This window comes from Haliotis asinina, chromosome 14 (assembly GCF_037392515.1).
Source record: "Haliotis asinina isolate JCU_RB_2024 chromosome 14, JCU_Hal_asi_v2, whole genome shotgun sequence".
NCBI classification, from domain to species: domain Eukaryota; kingdom Metazoa; phylum Mollusca; class Gastropoda; order Lepetellida; family Haliotidae; genus Haliotis; species Haliotis asinina.
In genome coordinates, this window is record NC_090293.1 from 33,649,917 (window position 1) to 33,672,838 (window position 22,922).

Genomic DNA, 22,922 nt, shown 5'->3' on the forward strand with positions numbered 1-22,922 from the left:
GACCTTGGAATGCAATTTAAACGTGAGTATTATATATCCCATACTTGTGTACCGAAAGTATTGGCCTTTAGGTTGGATACTAAACATGGCTGCTCGACGACAGAATGGTGTTAAAGTACTTAGTACTAGTTGGAGAAATGGTACTAAAAGATGGACACTCTCCTTAACTATTATTCGTTGGTTGGTACAATTCAACTGAGAAGGTTGTTTGCATGGGGTACAGTTTATTATTTTATTAATGTGTTCATTTTGAAACCGACACGTGGTCTTCTCTAACCCACTCTTGTCACATGAGGTTAAAGATATCAGGATATATTGATCGATCCTCGACTCCTAACTATGATTTCAACCACCAGATTCGAATATTTACAGGCCGTTCTTATACAGTCGAAAATTACTCACAAACTAATACGTTTTTCGATGCATGACTTTATGTATGCAAGTACATCATCAGATTTAGTTGTAGTGGAATGAGTTGTATTCCCGGGGCTCATTTCACAAAGCAACCGTTACTATGGTTAACCTTAACTCCCATTCTTTAACACCTTTCTAAGGCTAAGTTAGTGACGTACGATCACAGTAGTGCTTTGTGAAATGAGGCTCAGGCCGTTATCTAAGATCGGAGACCTCCGTGTCAGGAAGCATTCGTTATTCGACCTTTCGATCTTGCTGTGTACTCAGAGCAGTTGATTGATGTCAATCACAGTGTGTGAATAGTTGAGAACATGTACTCGTTGAGATTGACCGGATAATAGCTGGACTTTAAATACTGGAAAGATAGCCTATTTGTATTCTCGTTCAGAACTGTAAGACTAAGTAAAAGGGACTATTTATGGCGCCAGAATGAAAACCGATTGTGGTTTACCGATATACACCATGTATGTTCACCATACATATTTTAAAGCGACCTTTAAACAGGAACAACTTTACAGTGAAACCCTGTTTTCCTGTAGGGACCCTTGATAGACGAATGGGTAATATGTCATTCCGACTATCCCTTCGTAAGAGTGAGTGAGTGTGTGATTAGGTGGGCGGGTCTGGTTGAGTGAGTCTTGATTCATGTCTTCTTTCCCACAGTCGTAGATCGGTTAACCATGTCATGGGGATCAGTCTGATCCAGACTCGATTATACACCAGACACAGGCGTTGTCTGGATCGAATATTACAAATTGCAGTGTATAAGTACGATTGTACCATTCCGACTATCCCTTTTGGCACAGAGGGTAATTACACCTCTCCGACTACCTCTTTACAGACAAAGATATAAAACAATTACACTTTCAGACCACTTCTTTATGCACACCCAAAGGTACGACCTTCCGACTATCCTTTATACCCATCGTGATGAGACTATCCTTTCATACTCATAAAGATAATGCTCCGTTCCTTCCCTTTATACACAAGGGGATATTGCACTGTCACACTATCCCTTTACACAATGAAGTATATTACATTATTTTGACTATCATTCTCTACTCACAATTCAGCTTCTGTAAAACTAGGCTATTTACATAAAATAGATTAGGCCTTATGTGTGCAAAGAACAAATATCCCAAACGTAGCAAAATTGTCTGGAGCAAAATATTTTCGAGTGTTATGTGTGCAATCGTAAAATATTTGCTTTAAGGGTATGAGGGGATTTTTCTCAAGACAGCCAAACAGATGTGCGATAAAATCGACATTTGAATGTAATGACGTCATGATGTAAAACTTGTATGATTCCATGGAAACTGTCTGTTCCAGATAAGAGGAATGAGGGGAAAGCATTTACGCTTGATATTGATCGAATTCATTCATAACTTATTTGATGCTGAGTATGAGGAAATAATTATCATAAACGTAACAAGTGAATAAAATATAGGGATTTTAAGAAACATTCGACTCGCTCAGGTTTCAGCTCGTACTCTATTGGTTTCCCACTTCATGGTCAGAACGTAAATGCAAACTGGAGAAATATGTTATCTAGATTATATAAACACCTTTTAATCATACGAAATCTTTGACACCGGGTGTTCTCAAGAACTAAAATGATATCCTGGGGCTGCTTCAACGAAGCACCCTTTATTAAGGTTTACCTTACCTCCCATTCTAAGGTTACCTTGGTGACTTACGATCACTTTAGTGCTTTTTGAAAAGAGGCCCCATTCTAGTATGTATGCGTTGGTAAACTTCAGCATCCGACCAATCTACCAGGCATAGTGGAACATGCTTGACACCCATTCCAATGCTCAAACTGGTGTATCGTTTCCTAGCAACATGTTTTGCATACTATTCCCCTTTAAGCTCCTTTTGTTGATTTTCACATTTGTAGCGTCTGTTGAAGACTTGTTTTATGATGTGTAATTATTATATTTTGTCTCGTGAACTGTCTCTCAAGGGGCTTTTTGTTCCGATTAGCCAGCAAAGGGCGCTGTTTGATTGGCACTGGGTCGCGAGATACACATTTGTCTCCGGTAATTAATACGTGAACTCTCCATACTGTTGGAAGGTCGTTCTATTTTTTGTAGAATTGAATTATTCGTTGTTTGTTTCTTAATGAATTCTCGGGCTGCAGATGCAGTATAACAGAGCAAGGCATGTGAATGACACAATGTGTTGTTTGTTTCTTAATGAATTCTCGGTCTGCAGATGCAATATAACAGAGTAAGGCATGTGAATGACACAATGTGTTGTTTGTTTCTTAATGAATTCTCGGTCTGCAGATGCAGTATGCAAACTTTGACACAGCCTTAATGAGGCTGACTTTTATTCTTTTTACTTTTTTTTACTTTTCTATTAGACGTTGCTATCGGTTCTGTAATATGCTCATTTCGTCGTCAAGGATGGTGTGTTTATGATGGATGCCTGGGGCTTGGCAGTATGCGCCGCACAACTTTCTGCGAACTCTTGTTATCATCACTTAGTGTATAATTTATGGCATGGGAGGGTGGTGGGGTGGGGGGGGGTTGATCAAAATGAGTTTAATGGAGTAGAGTATACAACGATGTCCCAATGCATTCCCTCCCCCTTCAAAGATTTATGTAAAAAGATTTATGTAAAAATAGTGACACGATATCAACCAAGTGACCGTGTCTGACCACCTGATCCAATAAGCCGTCTTTTTGATCAGCATAGAATGAGTCAGATTTTTGTAATTTGTAACACATAGTCATGGAAACAAACAAAGGAACACGTGAAAGTACAAGTGCTACTATATTTTTTCCTGGCTTCTGAACAAGGTATGTGTTTGTTTTTATTAGTAAAAATGACCCGCTTAAAAGCACCACCTCTCCTTCATAACTTTTGAGTGGTCCCTATGCAGACATATTTTTATGGAAATGGAGAGTTTGTGATTGAGTGCTTATTCCCATATCTCACTTCACTTCGACTTCGACTTCACACATCGTACCATGTGTGGAGTCGAACTCATATATTCAGCGTGACGAACGAAGACATTAACCACTAGGCTACCCCACTGCCATATGGCTAAAGCATTGCTGCCATTATTTATCCCAGGAGTTCGAAACCGGAATCATCATATGAAACTGATAACTCACTACTCGCTACGATAGATAGCCGGGTAACGGAGATTTTAAAGACTTTCAGCATAAATACATAATTTCACGACAAAAAAGCCTCAACAAATTACATCCACACCTTTCATCAGTTAGGGAATCAAACCAGGACAGGAGTAAGAACGGTCAAACTCTGACCTACTCTGCTTACACTAGACACGAGGCGTTCTGCTACGAGGCAGTTAAGACATCCTGTAATGCAATCTCTGTAATCGTGCACACAATTGGAAAATGATTATCGAAAATGAAATTAGCCACGCTTCTCTCTTCAGACAAAGACTAAAGTGGGCATCTGTTAAATTACATTTCTTATGATGTGTTTTGATCCTTTAGAACACAAATTAACCCAATTCCACGAAGTATCGATTGATATAACACTACAGCAGTATAGAAAGGACATTAATCCGTTTTCAGGCATGTCATCTGTTACATTTTTTACAAAGAAAAAAAGCGTTTGTCAAGAACTACTAAAAACGTCAAGGGGAGACTAGAGATGTAGTTTTATTTTCAAATGATATTTCTCTGTTATTTTATTAACTGCTGATGTTTTACATCATCCGTCTAGTGTCGTGACAAGGATTTAATATTTTAGCTTTTTATGTATGCATGTCCCTCTGGTTGGAGATTTGCGTCAGTGGTGTGACAGAGATGTCGGCTGCTGCTTGTTATAGGGTAGAAGCGAGCGGTAAGCAGAGCTCGGCGATTGTTGATTGTATGGAAGCTTCCAATCAAGGCAAAACGCCTCCTTGAAAACACACTCGCCACCCGCCGTGCTTACTTGGCACTACATCGTTACAGGCGACGATCTAACATATATCTCACTATTTGCTCTTTTCTATGCCTAATGGAACAACGCTGGCTCTTTGTTCTGGTGCAAGAAACGGCGAGAAAAAAGGAAACCTTTTCATTATTTTCTGCAGACAATAGTTAAATGGCTTCTCCTGCGGTACTGGAAGACAAATGCCCGAAGTGGGTGGCGTGGAGACAGCGTGTGTGATTCTCCTTAGACCCTAGGATATAGAGATAACATCAAAGTCGGCGAGTCAAGTGATGATGATGACAAACACGATGGCGTTACGGTATTTACATATTTAAATCACCAGAGGCAACTGAATGAAAACTGTCCGAAGTGAGCGGATAGTGAGTGGCTGATAGCTGGGCGCTCGTGTCGCTCATGTCGTTTTATTCAGACCTGTCTCTGATTAGCAGGCTAATGGTGTTTTTCATGGAACCACTCTCCCTCGAAGGGATCTCTACATATTTATCATTTCAATAGCTGTTTGTTTCAAGCCTTGTATTGAGAACAGATGTTCATACGTCGGCGATACGTCTTATGCTTCAATGTACAAAACGAATGTTGTCTTCGGTGTTCAGTCACGGACGATTTTATCTTGAAATGTCTACCGCTGAATTATTTAATGGCTGAGTTATTTGTAAAAGAAACACTGTAGTTGCAAGTGGTTTTATTGAATGTTAGATTTGGATCGGTTAAGTTATAAAGAACATTTGGCTTGTCGAACTACCAGAAAAATGGTGAAAGTTAGTTTCGCGTGCTAATCTTGAGTCACGCACTGCCAACCATTTTAATACTGAAGCAGTATAAGTTTGGGGCAGTAAGGCGAGCGCATTCTTAAACTAGCCGTGAAGATACGAGTTAGAGTTAGTCTTCTGCAACTCATCTTTGTCGTAAGAGGCGATTAACGAGTGGTCAGACTGGAGGACTGACCTGGTGCAAACATCTTATCCTATCCTGGTAGCGTAGATCCACTCTCATGACATAATACTCACTGGGTTGTCTGCTCCAGACTCGATAATTTACAGACTGCGTCTTGTAGCCTAACGATTGTTCAGTGTGGCGTTAAACAAACATGCAAATACATGTTGTCAGTGTCAACAATTTTTCGGTAACTCCTTCATTACAAACATAAGAGTTCACGTCTAATGTGGCATTGAGCTCGTTTTAAAACTAGAAAGACGTATGTAAGATATGTAATATTTGGGATTACACCTCCTTAATAAAGTACACATTTTAGTACTTTTTGAGTTGGGTGCCACTCGGGACTCTAACCAACACCCTGAGAGTCAGGCACCTAATCGCCATCACACACAGGCAGCCTTTTAACCCGGTCACCCACCACAAAGATGGAAGTCGAAAAACTATAAGTCTAGACTACGGACTTTGTGTACCCCTCTGAAAGTGTTAAATGATATTTTGTAATCATTGAAAGAAACATGTTTTCCAATATATGTTTAAAATACATATTGGAACAGGCATGTCATGCTGGGCAAATATTACCTTAACCTCAGTCTAGTCGGAGTATTATGATATATTTATGACACTTCGATCTCAGATTAGAGCGAGGTGTATGCATAAATCGAACTCGGCAAAGGAGGCGTATTGACAGATCGAGATGTGTTTTGTAATGAATCTCAGTGACATGCCACCAGTATCAACATTCATATTGCTAAGTAAATAAATACGCCTTCTCGTCTGGCCAAGAGCTGTGGTCTCATGTAGCGGATGTTTATATGTTAAGTATTAAACAGATATTCCAATAAAATGTCACAGGGATTGGTGTAATATCAGGCATGAAATCGATTGGCGACATTTAAAAAGTAACATACACTCTCACGACTGATATTGTTTCCCGTATCGACAGATCAGGGTTGCTGGATTGGCTCTTCCTGCTAAATACGTATTGACGTCGGGTCGGGGTTATATGAATTACTTATATTTGTGGTCGTGTAAACTGCAGACAGGTTACCAACAGGCCAACTGGGCGACAGAGAGCAGGTGGGTGGGTTCCTATGTACGTCAGGTTCATTCCTGAGTGTTCCTTGGGCGTCAGTCCTAATTCAATGTACTGACTTCAAGGCGGTCTTTGTTCGAAAGATAGTCATCTATCCTACAGGGGTACCCGGAAGGACGAGAATATAACTGTATAACTCTTAACGCTGCATACACTGGTTGTATTCGCGCTGGAATGAGTGAGTGAGTTTAGTTCTTAATCGCATTTACCAATATTTCATCAACATCATGGCAGGGGACAACAGAAATAGGCTTCATGCATTGTACCCGTGTTGGGCCTAGAACCACTAGGCTACACCACTGCCGCAGCTTTGGATGAAGCAATGATCCAAAGACCGACAAATAATGATGCAGTGTACGATTGCATGTCCCTTTTAACTATTACTATGTATCATTTGTATTATGCTGGGAGTGTAAACGATACAACACGACATTCACATTCGAATACATTTGGCGTGTTCATCTCGGTAATGGTATTCGAACTTGAAGGTCATTTAATGTGTCCCCTATTCATTAGCGTCAGGGGTACTTATCAGGGTAAATAAGGCTTTGATGTTTTCGATGATGTTAAGAGTTGTAACACTGGTGTCACAGCTGTAGCAGAATAAAAAGTTTCACGGAAACGTTGACGCCACTATAAAAAAAATAATTTTACAGCAAAAATGGGTGCTTTTGTTTGCATGTAGATACTTGAACTATTTTTTATCAGAAAGGTTATTCACACACAGTAACGCGAGTACCATTTTTATATTCATTTTATACCTCATTTTTTCGCCATTGTATTTGTTGTTCTCTGAGAGAGCCTCCTTTGGCCTTAAGAAACGAACGAATACAGTAAGACTGATGATCCCGGTAATCTGAGATAAATGCCTAACTCTCCCTATTATGGTCCGACAGTTTCCCCAAGACGTACATTTGTTGTATATCATTTTTATTCAAAAGGTGGATTAACAGATTTTGAGGCGCCAGCTGTGTATTTTTGATATTTCCAACGCGTTTGAAGATACCGTTTAGGCTATGTTCCACGCGCTAGGGGAAATGTGTATAAAATGGTATAATTTTAAATCACGAAAATTATCAAATTATTTTTTGTGCACTCTTCTTAAAGGAATTACTAAAACTCTCCTTTCAAGTGCGAATTTGATCCATTTTTTGGTTGCAGTGAAATACATTACACATTGCTCTGTGTATTATAAGACGACGAGAAAAGGATATTTATCGTTCATAGGTCTAATAAACCAATACTTAAATCACACGGCTAATATCCCCAAATATAATTTGGTTTATTTCTGTCGAAATGCTTTCCGTATATCAAATGACATGACGCTTATTTAGTTGGAAGATTTATCACTTGATTATAACATGTTTTCGTCTTGAGGCTACCTCCGAGAGTTGTATTACGTGGTTATATGATACACTGGTGATGTTCATTGATACAAGACTGCAATAGCCGGTTCACTGAGACGTGTGATTGGTACGGGCTGGCTTCCCTTCAGTCTATAATAATAATCCTTCAAAAGAACTATATAGCTGTGACAACGGTAATAAACAGACACGCTGGGTAATTTGATATACCATCACCTCATTCAAATAGAACACTTCTCGTTCTCGAGATGAATAATATTTAGACACCAGTTTTCTACAGAAAAACTTTGCATAATCATATGAATATCTGCCATGTTTATGACAAATTTCTGCAATTTACAGAATTCATTGTACGATTCCATATCGTGGGAATGTGATTTCGATTTACTTTCAAACAACGTTTATGCTATTTCCTCGTGCCTAAGCGTTGCTATGAGTTCCATTACGCAGACAGTTTTCTCGTAAAGCTCGTAAACAGTGGTATGTTCCCATTTAAGTTATTGTGTTTTAAGTACTTAACTCCATTATATTTTAAGTTGAAAATATTCAGATTTTATTTACTTTGTTCATAATATGTCGTTGAGTTTCCTATTCATATTACTCATAATACTTGTGATTCGGATTCGAATCTTAATCGTGTGACCGGTTTTAGCTTAACACACGTACATCAATGATAATATCAATTATGTGCAACGTTGCACATTACATGAGTAAAGGTTGCAGCTATTTGTATGTAGTAGTATGATATCAAGAAGTTAACACACAAATATAGTTATTATCAGGAGCACATGGCGTGTAGCATCGGAACCCAGATTCGAACACAGGAAGCTCACGACTGTACCATTTTCTTCCGCCTGCATTAAGCACACACGAGATTTGAGCATTATCTCCCCTGATATTTATTAGATCAGGGAACCCGGGAAGGCTTCTTGATATTCCAAAATCTGAGTTCAGCCCATCAGAGTTCAAACACCCGGGAAGATCCCGGCTAGAACTGATCTTCATCAACCCATGCTTGCCCTGAGAGGCGACTACCGGGTGAGGGTGGTCAGGTTTGCTGACTTGGTTGACACATGTCATCGTATCCCAATTGCAGACATCGATGTTCATGCTATCCATCACTGGATTGTCTGCTCCAGGCTCGATTATTTACAGACCGCTCACACATAACTGGAATTATTGCGCACTGCGGCGTAAAACGTAACTCACCAACTCACTCAAATGAAAACTCGGGGCAGTGGGGTTGTTAAAGCCTTCGCCCGACTTGTGACACGGGTTCATCTAGCGGTACAACGTGTTTAACCCATTTATGGTGTGCCCCGCCGTGATATTGCTGGAATGCTGCTAAAACCATACTCACTCACTCACTCACTTGACTCGATATTTTGTCGCCACACGTCTTCTAAACACATGACCACGTGCGCCCTTTGGAACAGTTGAAGGTCCTGTGTTCGATCCGATGTCTTATAAATCTTTGACCTGATTGTTTCAGCATTAAGGATAGAAAAAATATTGCTAGCTCGAAAACAACATCACTGTGACAATATTAATGCGAGATTAAATGGATCTTTAAAAATATATCAATATAAACATGAATATTCATCTTTGCTTAATAAAATCCCATATTAACCCAAACACCTGATAGTGAAATACAGCCTCCTTGACGACTATTATACCACAACGACTACGAAAGATATAGAGAAGAAACGTATCTAAAAATAAACGTGATGATAATGTTCTCGGGAATCAGATTAAGAGCTGCGTCAGCAAAACAGTTACTGTAAGGCCTTTCGAAAGGGCAAGCAGGATGCGGTTGTTTCCGTACTGTGGGATCGAACATGCAGTGTCCCGTGAGATTCACTTACCAACACAATCTGAATGTCGAGACCTGCTTTAAGTGCCATTTTAACACCTATAGCGCATGTAACTAACAGCCAACACAGACACACACGAGAGTATCTGACACCGTGGACTGTGATTCACAACATTTATTTTCAACATGACTACACAAAACAGCAAAACGACTATTTTTGGCCTCGATTGAACAAAAGTAACCAAGTCATAACGGTCATACTTTCCAAATACACATCTAAACACGACAGATGGTTGAGACGTTAACGTCATGTTGTTGATGTGAATGACGTAACCGAGACGTTGATATGAAAAGGAATTGCAAGATGAGAATCACCGATCCTACTTGCAGCCTCCCAAGTGTCCGGTCATACCGATCCATGTATCATATGGTCAGCAGGCTTGTGGTTATAGCGTGTAATGGCGACTGACTGCACTTCTGTGGCCCTTCAGGAAACATGCCAGACACGCTGCAATGTCAGATATTAGAATGTGAGGAGTTATTATAATCGCTAACAATCCAATAGTCGGCGTTATACACGTGTGAAGACTCGCCTGTCGATGCAGGATTGAGCAAAACGCCACTTACTGACTTCCCCTTCCGTTAGCCATAAACTCGGGGCTTGTTGACTAGAAAACAATCTTTAATGGAAATGCTGAAGAGTTCCTAAAGTGTTGGACATATTTACCTTACCGCATTGGAGAGCTGAGATGCAATTACCTGCCCTTAGTTACCGTGGGTTCCCGTGTGTAGTGACTGTGTACCCTCCCCTGCGGTAGTTGAGCCGACCCCCCACGCTCTGCCAGCCAGCTGAGGATATAAGACGAGAGGTTTGTCACACTCGGCCATTTCGTTATGCCTCGGCATTAGTGGTATACTCAGCCTCGTGTACGACAGCGCGGAAGGCACAGGATAGAAGAATACCAACTTTAGAAGGGATTATTCCAACAGGAACAAGAAGTGAAAGTGGAACTATAAGGAACTTGTCTGAAGGTAATATCCAATTTCATTCCCTTTATCCAAACGAATATGATTTTATAACACGTTTATACAGTACAGGACAAGGTATGTCTTTCAGCACTGATGTTGAAGAATTCATGATTCACTTATAACCTAAGAATGTTTTTTTCGTTTGTGAATGAAAGGCTTCAAGAGAGAACTAACAGTAAAACGATGAGTCAGTTTTAGTTCTTTAGCTGCAACAGATTAAAACTATTCTTGAATTAGCAGTATAAATGGTAGGTCGTTTTGTCCTTCTGAAACATTCGTTTTGTTCGTAATTTTCATAACTTCGTCTTCATCTGTTAAGGAATCTTCTAGTTTATGCGTTTTGGAAAAAAGGCATCTTTGGTGTCCATCTTCACCGGATGATGATGGCTACAGTGGGTCAGGGCACGGTGACATATGCCCTATATTGGCCGCTGCCGTCTCCGTTGTATGATGAAGTATGCAATAATTCTCACGGAAGCGTTGATTCTCTGTCATCTGTCACAAGATATATGTTACATCATTACTTATCATGACGACACATAGTGCATGCACATGTGATAGAACATCCATCATGTTCTACACATTTCTCTAAACTAAGTTCTATCACAACAGTCTTGCTACGACAGACACAATAAACACAATCCCACAAGAGCATACTATAATTCACAGTTTGGAGACCAAAGATTTTCACACATATTTTAATATGTTTTTCTGATCTGACAAAAAACATTTGGAAACATTTGTGGTTGTTTTGAAGAAATTCAATACATTCCATTGATATTATCAATAGAGAGTCGTTTAAAACCTAACAGCCCATGACCATGATTCTAAGAGTAAGCTAAACTTATTAGAATTTTGTGTAGGTTTGGAGATCCCTGTTTCTATGTTCAGTTTAATTAATGAAAAAGCATGTTCCTTATTTACCCCCACCTACTGTTCGATATCCTTTGTGATGATCTCGCCTTTTGATCACAGTCGCATGACGCTTCTGAGGGTCGATATAGTCATTACACATAATCTCCATGAAGTGTTCGGTCAAATGAGATTAAAGGCAACGACAATATCATCTTCTTCGCTAGTGAGCTTTCTATGCCAGTATTTAATTTGTTTGACCGTTTCGGTTTTTTATGGGTCAGTTTTAAACACGTACCACATAAAGGTGTTTTAAAAACATGGATTCTTGATACTGGCACATCATATTATTCTACAAACATGCATATATGTTCTTTGAGGTTATGTAGTGGACAATTGACTCTTTAGTTTTTTTTCCTATTGTTTGGCATTTTTTCTTCGTTTTCTTTTCATTTGTCTATATTAATTGTCATATATCTGTCTACAAGGAACGAACATGCCTTTATAATTTTATCATAAGACTATTTTCCGTAATTATTTCTGCAAACAGCAATATTTTACATAAATTCTGTTATAGTGATCAATGTATTTCTTTGACAAATATACACAGACCTTCAAAGACAGAGACAATGTTTCAACCTATTTCGGATACACAACGTATGTATTATTCCTATGAAATGTTTGGCTTTATTCAAATTTTATGTCAGTATAGGAGGACACTTGTTTAAACTCATTTAGCAGTATCGTCATGTTCTAGACATAGAATAGACTAAGGTTACTCCCAAGTAATAACTGAATCTTCGGAGACAAGTGTCTCCTGAAAACACTTGACTGGACAGTGGATTGTGTATCAGCTAGTGCCCAGAACAGTGCGAATTGCTAGAGACTGACACTGAACGAGCGTTACTCTTCCTGCTCTATGACAGAGTCCATGTGCGTATTGACATCTGATGTCTGGTTGGCACTGGTGGCTATTGTCCGGAAATATCCCTTTGTGGTGTTTGCGAGTCAAGAAGTTTGTTGGCGTCTAATACAGCAGTTGTTTGTGCATGGACCTGTACACTTATGTACGAAGGGTTCAAGGAGACAGGGCAGGGCTTGTTTCACATGCGTGTGTTTGAGTGGTGTGTGGTCTAGGATTAATTGTTAACACAACAGCATGACAGCTGTATGCAAATGAAAGTATACTCTTGAAAATTGGATTTCGCGTTAAACAATCACATGTGTTATAACACTAACTGAACTGAAAACAGTCGCCGAAATTCTACAAACGGAATGGCCGTAATGAAAGGATCACACACCCATGAAAACAACATTGGGGGCTATGTTCTGTTTTCAGAGAAGATCAAACATGTGTTTGACCGGCTAGGAAGCCAGTGTAAAATAAGGGTAACATCACACAGAAGGTTCGTATTGCGTTATCCCCGTCGATGTTCTGGGTCGTCGGGTTTGGGCAGTGGGTGGAATTTAAATATTACATCTGTAATGTAAGTTTGATTTCATCAGGATACTTGGGTGGGAATGCGTCCTCCCCAAACTATGCCAGTGAACCTCAGATCGCACTATCAATCACTGGATTTTGTAGTGCAGCCCCGATTACTTGCTGGAATCTTGCTGCAATGTCAGACAAACACACACTGCAATCTGTGTGAATGGCGGGTGCTCCTGGTACAGCAAGGTATGACCTGGTGTCATCGCAGATTTTCATTGTTCCTTCCATATGATTTTCACAGTTATTTAGCCCTTCTCACTACATGTAATCTGCTTCTGAGGATGTTCTTTTGAACTGATGTGTTGCTTTTGCTGGCGACCGATCGAAAAAAGTTCAGTCGACGGTGTAATTAATGTGAATTATTGTTTCTGTTTTCTTTGTTAAAGTTATAATTAGTTTAACAGGCTTTTTCCCGAGGAATATGACATATCTGTAACATTATCAAGCTAAAATACCAGCACGCGCAGCAGATATATTTTAAACACAGAATACGCATTCTCTCACATAGTCATGCAGTGTAAGGGTTACCTGTAATTGTTCTTGTTACTTGTACTTTGTTACACTATCAACTGCTTGCTTTTTCAAATCACATTTTTTGGACCTTGGAAGTTGTATTTCGTTCCCAATTTACTACTGAAAATACATCAATCCCTGAATGTGCCAAATTATAATGTGATTATCAATGTTTGATTGGCAAGAGAAGAAGAACAAGGTGTGAAAAACCACTGTCTTCTCTGACAGATGGAGATGAGTTATAACAAGTTTGCGTGATGCAGTAAATACGATGTTCCTAGCACTGATGACTACCAGACCACTTTGGTACGCCACGCACAAATGACCGATCTCTTGGTAGTACTGACCATCAATACATATCCAGTTATAACAGAAACTGGATTTCCTTTGATGATCGTTGAACGTTCAGTATTTTTTTCGAATATTCATGTAAGGTAGCATTGCTTGATTTGTTTATGGTGAAGTAATGGAGGGAAACAGATATTTCGAGTCATCATCATTGGACTTTTGTGATCGTTTTTGTCTATATCTGAAGAAATAAAAATTCACGAGGATGGTCAGAATTGTAAAAAAGTGAAATTTAGTTACATTCAGTGAAAAGAACCGGACTTCTTGGAGCGTTTGAAGTGAATATCTCTTTTTGGTCTTATGGCTTCCTTCAGTTGAGATCTCACAGATCTTTTCCAAACTTGATGTGGATGGTTCGGTGAAAGAGTAAAACGCCGAGAACAAATTATTTCATTCAAAGTGAAACCAACACGGTAACTGTATTATTGGTAAGATCCTATCCGTTTTGCTGTGAGTGGATGGGAATGAATGAATGAATGTATGAAAGAAATAAACTGATGAATGAATGAAAGAAAGAGATGAATGAACGAATGAAAGAGATCAATGAATGAATGAATAGCAAACTCTTTGACAAATAACTTAACTTACCAAGACAGGAAGGCGACGAGTCTATGGTGAGTCATTTGGAATGAAGTGATTCGTTCACCACAACTCACCTCTATTTCCTTCGAACCTAGATTCGGATCCCAGCCCGACAGCTTATAGACCGGGGGTCTCAAGCAGTGTAGTTCACTACACGACGAAAACAACGAGCAATGGACAGTGCTATCTCAATAAAGATCTTGAGTTCGAAACCATTGATATAGGGTCCTTGCACGTCTGTGGGACACAACTATGCTCTGTCTTGAATGACTTTGAAACATGCTCAGTTTCACGGTGATTCCTCAGTTCGTTTCTTGCATTTTGATTTCATTCCGTTACACACTGTCGTTTTCAGGCACGTAGCAAGTCAGTTTTTCTTGTAAACCCGACAAATTGCAAACCTTTATACTTAGATAGAATTGATGACTTCCAACCTTTCTTTCAACAATCATGTGTGGTACAGGAAACTAGCATACTAATGTGGCGAGGTAAATCAAATTTTACAGGCACACATGGTACAAGTTAAAATACGGGATTGTACTGAACATCATTTTGTAAGATGTGCAAAGTCCGGTGTATAGATCATGAGAGTTGGTGTTTCTTACCCAAAGGCGATGAGGAAAGGTAGAATTATAGATCATAAATAATTAAGTAGACCTTTGAGGAATGTAACATATCTCCTTCGACGTTATGGTTACTTGCCGACCGTTTAGCGTTTTCGGAATGGCCAAATTCATTATGCACTCATCAATCAATAAAGCCTCTTTGAGGTCGTAAATGCTCGGTATTCAAAACGAATGTGATTCCATAGACTGTTAATATAATTTTAGCGTGTCTGAGAAATGTGTTAATTACATCTACCCGCATATTTAACAAGATGGCATTCAGAGAATAGTCTGTTGTAACAGAGCAGTGCTTTGGAATATCTACTGTTGTTTTATTTATGTAAAACATTTTTTTTTTTGTATTTACACACACGCTGTGAGCTGAGTATGATTTTACGCCGCAACACCCAAACAATGATTTTCCACACACAGTACCCATTTGGGGAAAAACTCTGGTCTTTGCCTGGACGCTTTAACCACTGCGCTATTCCACGATGGAACAATGAAGAAATCGCAAATGGCCAGCTCGTCTGAGTTGTAATTTTGTGCTTTTGCAGCAGGATCCACCCGGATTTAACCAGGTAATGAACATTTGTTATTAGGTAAGCAACAGTCCTGTTCATTATTCGGGTGGTGGGGTAGCCCAGTGGTTAACGCTTCCGCTCGTTGCGCCGAGGACCCAGGTTTGACTCCTCCACATGGTTACAATGTCTGATGCCCGCTTTGATGTTTCCCGCTTGTAAATTGTTGGAATTTAGCTTAAAAAGAACTAAACTCACGCGCTGACGTTGTGCACATGCTCCACTTTCGATTTCCCTCCAGCATTGCCACACGGCAATAAAATCCATAAATCCATTTAAAAGAGGCGTTAAACCCTCACTCACTCACTCAGTCAGCAGGAAAAGAACAAACAAACCAGAGAACTTACTGAACTGACCTGTAAGGAAATACAACAAACAAACGGAAATGACACCCGCTATTGTTTCCACCCTTGCTCGGATAATTAATCCAAATCCAGCTTTTGACAAAACCTTCCGCTGTACAAGCATGGCGGTGGCGGTATAACCAGTTGGGCGCTATATCCAGGGAATCATATAGAGAGGAAATCTGTTCTGGCAATTCATGGCGGTATAGCCAGTTTGGCGCTATATCCAGGGAATCATATAGAGAGGAAATCTGTTCTGGCAATTCATGGCGGTATAACCAGTTGGGCGCTATATCCAGGGAATCATATAGAGAGGAAATCTGTATTATATAAATCTGTATAACCAGTATATCCAGGGGTGGTATAAACAGCAGTGAGGAAGACAACATGAACACTTAACTCTTCCCCATATTCTTTGCAATAAATGTAAAGAGTTGCCGAGCAATTGCAAAGTTTCATGAAAAGTGCGTTTGTGGCTGGAAATATGGTATGCGATCATTTTGGAAGTGACGAGTGGAGAGCTATGATATCTGACGAAAATAGCTCACAATTCACCATACTTCCGGGTAAATTTTTAATAACTTGAGACCGATATATCTTTATCAATAATAACAACGGCAGTTTTAATTGACTTCATAATGACAAATATGTCTATATCTGTGTTGAGGTTTATATGTGTCTTAATGTTTCCGTGTATGTACTAGGTAACTGGAGGATCAGATGTGATCCAATGGCACGCATCCGTTTCTGATCATACTGATCATAAGGATTTCGGGTATTGTTTAAGCTGTCAAACCATATCAATTAACCATGTCAGAATGGTTAAAGCTGGAGAAGTTGAAACAAGACATTCTTAAATATTTATTTAATATATATTCAATATATTCAATTCAACTTAGTTTGTTTTTTACACTTAAGCTTTTGATTTTTTGTTGAATATTTGTGTGCTTGTTGTAGAACGCACTATAGCTTAATGGCATCAGATGTCCGAGTCTGGACCAGACCATCCAGTGAGCAACAGCATGAGCATCGATGTACGCAATTGGTATACGATGACATTTGTGTCAACCAAGCCATCAAGCCTGATCACCGGATCCCGTTAGCCGGCTCTTGCGACAAGCATGGGTTGTTGCTAATCAGTTTTTACCCGGATCGTTAGGGGTACTTCCTGTGCTGGGAACCCCGCCACTAATATCTTGGTATATATTATTTACTTTATTATCCACGTCAGGAGAATACAAAATATTTACATCTCTGTCACATCGTTACCTTATATCATTTCTCGATGAAACCTACCTGCACTGCTTAGTTGTGTGGGACATCTCTGCACAACAGAGTTCTGGGAGTCGCATGTTACCACGTGACATGTGTTCAGACGATGGTTTGACTGTATAGCGGACTTACCTTTTCTGAAGAGACAATTACATCTTTTCTAGAATGAGGTCACAGCATTAGGTCCAACCTATTTGTATCAAACAGAATTACTTTTCATGGCAAACGGATTATAATGGTTTAATAAACTTTGTGGACGAGGCCATTTTGAAATCCAAAATGGCCGAGAATATGGCCGACTGATAATGAGACAAATGGGTTCAGAGGCCACACACACTTGTACGTCAGGAAACAATTTGCTGTATTCTATGGCTAAGTTTGTAATAAGGGGTAGTCGTTAGTATAGAATTACAGTTAACTTTGTAATCCTTTTCCGAATTTTGAGGATGCGTTGTTAGTTGAAACCCGGGTATCTGTACCGCACCGATGAAGGTACGCTTCACACAATAGCACCCGTAATCTGACTCAATTTCGCTCACATTAAATCTTTGAGTCTTGTTTTACACACTTGTCACTATTTGCCGAGTACACAAAGTTTGGGAGTAACACGCTGTACTCATCGGGAAAATCTGTGCCTCATCCACACACCCTGAATGTAGTTAAAAAGTCATACTTTTGAACAGTTTCTTTATAGTATATATACTTTTTTAGACATGGATGTGACCCCTTAGGTGCTAAGAGTGTATTTTCTTTTATGGATATGGAAAGAAATGTGTCTCTTCTATTTACAAACATGTATTTGTTTGATCTTTGCATACTGAGCTTAGTTCTGAGTGTGTCCTGAAATTTTAATTTTCAGACGTAATGACGTTGTATTATGACGTCAACGTATCCCTGGATGACGTCATGCTCACACGAAAGGATAATAATGCGGGAACAAGATTTGTATATGCATTACATGTTTCCGTAACTTAAAGATTATTCTGGTATCTGATTATTTGATGTACGGAAATGGTAACCTTTCAGACTTCCAGATTATACGTCTTTCCATGTGAACAGAAGAATACACCTAGAGTCGTATTTGACCAAACAGTTACATACGCTAACTAAAGGCCGCTTGCCTGAGAACAAGACAAAAGTCAAGTTCAAAACTCAGATTTGACACCCCTGTCCGATTTCATCATGATCGATAAACCTTTTCTTTTTTTGTTTTCATTTTAGCCAAAATATGTCTATGATTCAACTGCACACCTCTCTGCTCCTCTTCTGTGCGCTCCTCCCTGGTGGCAAATAGTGAAACATGTCAATATTTTAATGTTACTTTGTTAAACAATTTTTTATTAGTCAGTCATAATTCAAGAAACGAAAGATTCACAATGGCAGAACAATTATAACCCGTCATGCTAAATTAGAACACGTTTGTGCATGTAGTTTTTGAGTAAAGTGGCCAAGTGACCAAACACCGCCCCGAAGGTTTACTGCCAGACTATGTCATTCTGTACACTATGTTTTGCCGTGTCATTTCTCGGGGCCTATTACAGAACGGTCCAGGAGATTAACCAAACAAGAGCGTTTTGGAATCTTGATGACTTTCCCCACATAAACAATTGAGCCGTATTGAGACACAAACGCTTAAAGGTTTTGCGATTTATCGTTTTATCTCCGATAATGTCAGTGACGTGGTCTTTGTACTCAGTGGAAGCTTTGGTAGACTTCAATCACGTGTGACCATTGAGACAGTTATGTCATTTGACGGAGGAGCTAGGATGACCCGAAGATACAGTCATCTAACAGGTTACATTTGGGTTGTAAGGTTGTTGTTTTTAAATTTAAATTTAATTATAATTCTATTGGTTTCATTTTTTCCACTGCTCAGCTTGAGAAATTGCATCTTCCATTGCAATATGTCTTTGTTTTCAAAATTGATTTCACTGAAATGAATTTTCAAGTTTGGAAGAAGCCCAATCAAATTCACCGTCCTCCAGGTAAGTGTGTATCTATGTCTTTCATGCATAGTTGATGAGAATAATCTGACTGCAGTTGTTTGACAAATCAAACTGCAGTAATTTCTGTAGAGACGTCTAGTGGGTAAAGCGTTCAACCGTCACGTCAAAGGAACAGGTTCGATTCCCCACATGGTTACAATGTGTGAGGCCCATTTCTGGTGTCTGGTGATGTTGCCGGAATATTGCTAAAAGGATCGTAAAATCAGACTAATTCACCCACTCTCTCTTACATTCTGGAATCAAGTATACTGTTCCCAGTACATGTTCACCCAGAGTTCAGTGCAGTCTTATTGATCCTCTAAGCTTAACTTAGTCTATGGAGAACAGTTCACAATGACGTAATGATGAAACAGGTGCAGGGTATTTGTAGTGGAATGGAGATAAAATACCCCGGGGAATCGAGGATGGATTGTAGTAAACATGCCTAAAAAGTGGCATTTCCGTCAGATTGATTTTAGTACATCTATCTGGTGATCTTATTTTTGCTATGCCCTGCGGAAACACTGAAATATATTTTACCAAGATTTCATTATTTGCATAATGGGCACTCTAGAACATCGCAGACGAGGGTTTATTAATTGAGATTAACAGCTGCCATATTTTTCTGCATAATTCCATTAGCGAGGAGCAACAAATTGTTCATCATATATTTGTTAATTAATTCGAGGGGCGGTAGGGTGGCCTAGTAGCCTTGGCCCGGGTTCGATTCCCCACATGTGTACAATGTGTGAAGTCCATTTCTAGTGTCTACCTCCGTGGCATTGCTGGAATTTTTCTGAAAATGGCGTGAAAAAACGCACTCATTAATTCAGGCGACCTAAAATGTCAACATATACTTGGTGTATGCAGACAAACAGCTCAGCGTCACAAAACCATACATGAATTCATGAACGTAGAATAGGGTGCAAGTAGAAGCAAGTTTTACTGAGTGACACTATAAGAAATGACATTATGATATAAGATTTGGGCGCACTTTCTTTGAAGTTTCAGTGTCCTTTAATCGACCCAGTATGTTTTTAACTGAACCACTCGTCACTGGTGCTAACGGTGAGGCATGATGAACAGCTGGTGTCATTATTGTAAGGATCTGGATCTGGTGGTCAGGCCCGCTGTCTTGGTTGGCACATGTCACGGTGCTCATGATATCAGTGACTGGATTGTCTGGTTCAACTCGATTATTTGCAGACCGCCATCATATAGCTGATACATTGCTACGGGTATCTTTAAACAACAAACAAGCATGCTACAGACATCCTTCCCAGAAATCCAAACAGTTACTTGATATCCCTGAGGATCATAAATCTGTTACATGCAAAACAAACTGCTTTATCGTTCATCTGTGCACGTCCTGTAGGCCTCGTGTAATAATTTGCTATTTGTAAAATGCACCAGAAGTGTTTCAGGGAGAACCAATACTCTATTCAATATAGTTATGTGTCTATTTAAAGTGCATATGGATCCGCCATGCTGCATTGTCATGTGAATATGGAGGGACAGCATAGACGTGATGCATATCTGAGTTTGTTTCTCTGGCCATGTTGATTTGCCATGAGCACATTTGTGCAGTTCAGGTTAGTTATTTATTTAAGGCACAATTCCTTGCTAAGTGGTTCGGGATTTTCTTTCATGCTAGGACCCGGATGCTCACTCTGATGTTTCATTTCCAGTGATATTGAAATGTTTGACTATTTCCTTTAAAAAGAAAAACGAAGGCCCATGTTTGATAACACAACTATTAACAGAAACATGTTTTGCTGACGCGGCAAAATAACGGTTATTGATACATTTAAATGACAAAAGGTCTCTGGAAGAACTTGTGACCTAAACTGAGTTTAATGCTCCAAATCGTTCTTTTCTCTAAAAGTTAAACAAAGATCAACAACACTATATGGATATAAATCATGTTTGCGCCATGTACACCTTAACATGAATGGAACAGCTATGAAAGAGCTTGAAACTGCCAAAGGTAAAGCTTTGGAATCAGTTTCTTGATCAGGTGATTATTCTCAACCACTTTCGAAGTGTGGCTACGCAATGTTGAACATCACGTGAATTTTGAGATCGACGATAAATAGAATTTTTAGAATTTATTAAAAATTGTATATCTAAAAGCATTAGATTTGTGAAGGTTCGGGATAGAAAAAACTAATTTCAGTACTGACCCGTGAAGGTCCGGAGTACAATAGGCCTTCAGCGACCCATACTTGCCATAAAAGGCGACTATGCTTGTCGTAAGAGGTAAGGCTCGCCGACTTGGTTGACACATGTCATCGGTTCCCAATTGCGCAGATCGATGTTCATGTTCTTGATCACTGGGTTGTCTGGTCCAGACTCGATTATTTACAGACCGCCGCCATATATCTGGAATCGTGCTCACTCTAAAGGCATGATGAAAGTGAATTCATTATATCAGGGTGAACGTTATGTAATCCCGATCCTAAGCGAAATGTCAGTATCCAGATTTACTATGAAACATAACAAAATTATATACTTGGTACCATCATACAACCACGAAATTCATTTAAATAATCAAAAGATATTGCCGTTTTTATAATCATCACTCATAAAGGTCAATTGTAGGTTGTAGAAGTGACATTAAAATAAGTGTATGAATCATTATCGTGTACGTGTAGTGATGATTACGGGTGATACGAGTGGTCGCTAAACAATGTGCGTATTCTGCTCACCCGTGGATGGCGTCACACCGCATGTAAAGAACGAAGTGAAATAGGCAGGTGTTAGTTGTGATACTGTGTAAGTGATTGAGTTAATATTTAACGTCACATTGGCTATTATTTGTGAGAAGGCATGATCGAGAATATACAAAATCATCAAGAAGGAAGAAGGAAAGAAGAATCCATCTGACGAAGGGGCAAGGAATAGCCCAGAAACGTTGTGAAAACAATAACGAAGAAGATGACTTCCATAACTGTTTGTCATATTCCTAAATAGCAACTTCTACATGCATGTCAAGAACCTAATCAGATAAACTGTAGATAAGTTCTTCATATCCAAAATTTCCCGTGAAGATCTGGGATAGAATTGATCTTCAGTAACCCGTGCTTGTCCTAAGATGCGACTTTAGGGATCGGGTGGTCACAGTCGCTGAATTGGTTGCCACATGTTATCGTATCCCAGTTGCATGGGTCTATGCTCATGCTGTTGATCACTTGCTTGTCTGGTCCATTATTTACAGACGCCGCTATATAGATAGAATATTGCTGAGTGCGGTGTTGGACAAAAATGCACCAAGACGATTATTAAACATGGACAGCCATGTTTACTGTATCAGTACCTTCCACCTGTAGTTAACCTGGAGGATACGTACACAACCTCTCTCCACGCATTCCGGAAGTAAGCAATAATGGAACTCCCGTGAAAGAAGAGTCAACACAACCCGAACATAATACTGTAATGTGTGTATTGTTTTCACGAGTGTTGTTTAAGGTACATGTCATGGCTCTTAACTCGGCCACCGGACTTTCTGAGTTATTGGTTGTCCTACTGGAAACCTAGCACCACCATAATGTGTGTCTCAGAGTTCTTTGCAGCTAATGTTCAACGCCAACATAAGTAAGACAACACCAATATCACGTTCAATGTGTTGTTTCAGAGAAATGCGCTACACCTTTCCTGAAAACTAAACATACTGGAAGTCAATAATGTGATCGCTTGTCACTCTGTAAATACTACCGGGTTAGAAAGTGACTTCAAAAGCGAAATCATTTGACTCTGAGATTACCGATCGATCTCTGTA

General features: G+C 39.5%; 1 protein-coding gene across 2 annotated transcripts in view; it reads left to right on the top strand.

Annotated features, from left to right (window-relative positions):
- Positions 1-22,922, top strand: part of LOC137262310 (uncharacterized) — a 65,478-nt gene that overhangs the window by 17,408 nt on the left and 25,148 nt on the right. Inside the window, exon 1 of one of the 2 annotated variants that reach the window (XM_067800133.1) lies at positions 9,915-10,573. The exons of the other annotated variant lie outside the window; for it this stretch is intronic. The gene's annotated coding sequence lies outside the window, so the exon portion shown is untranslated. Of the gene's footprint in view, positions 1-9,914; positions 10,574-22,922 lie in introns of those variants that run through there. 2 annotated transcript variants of the gene reach the window in all.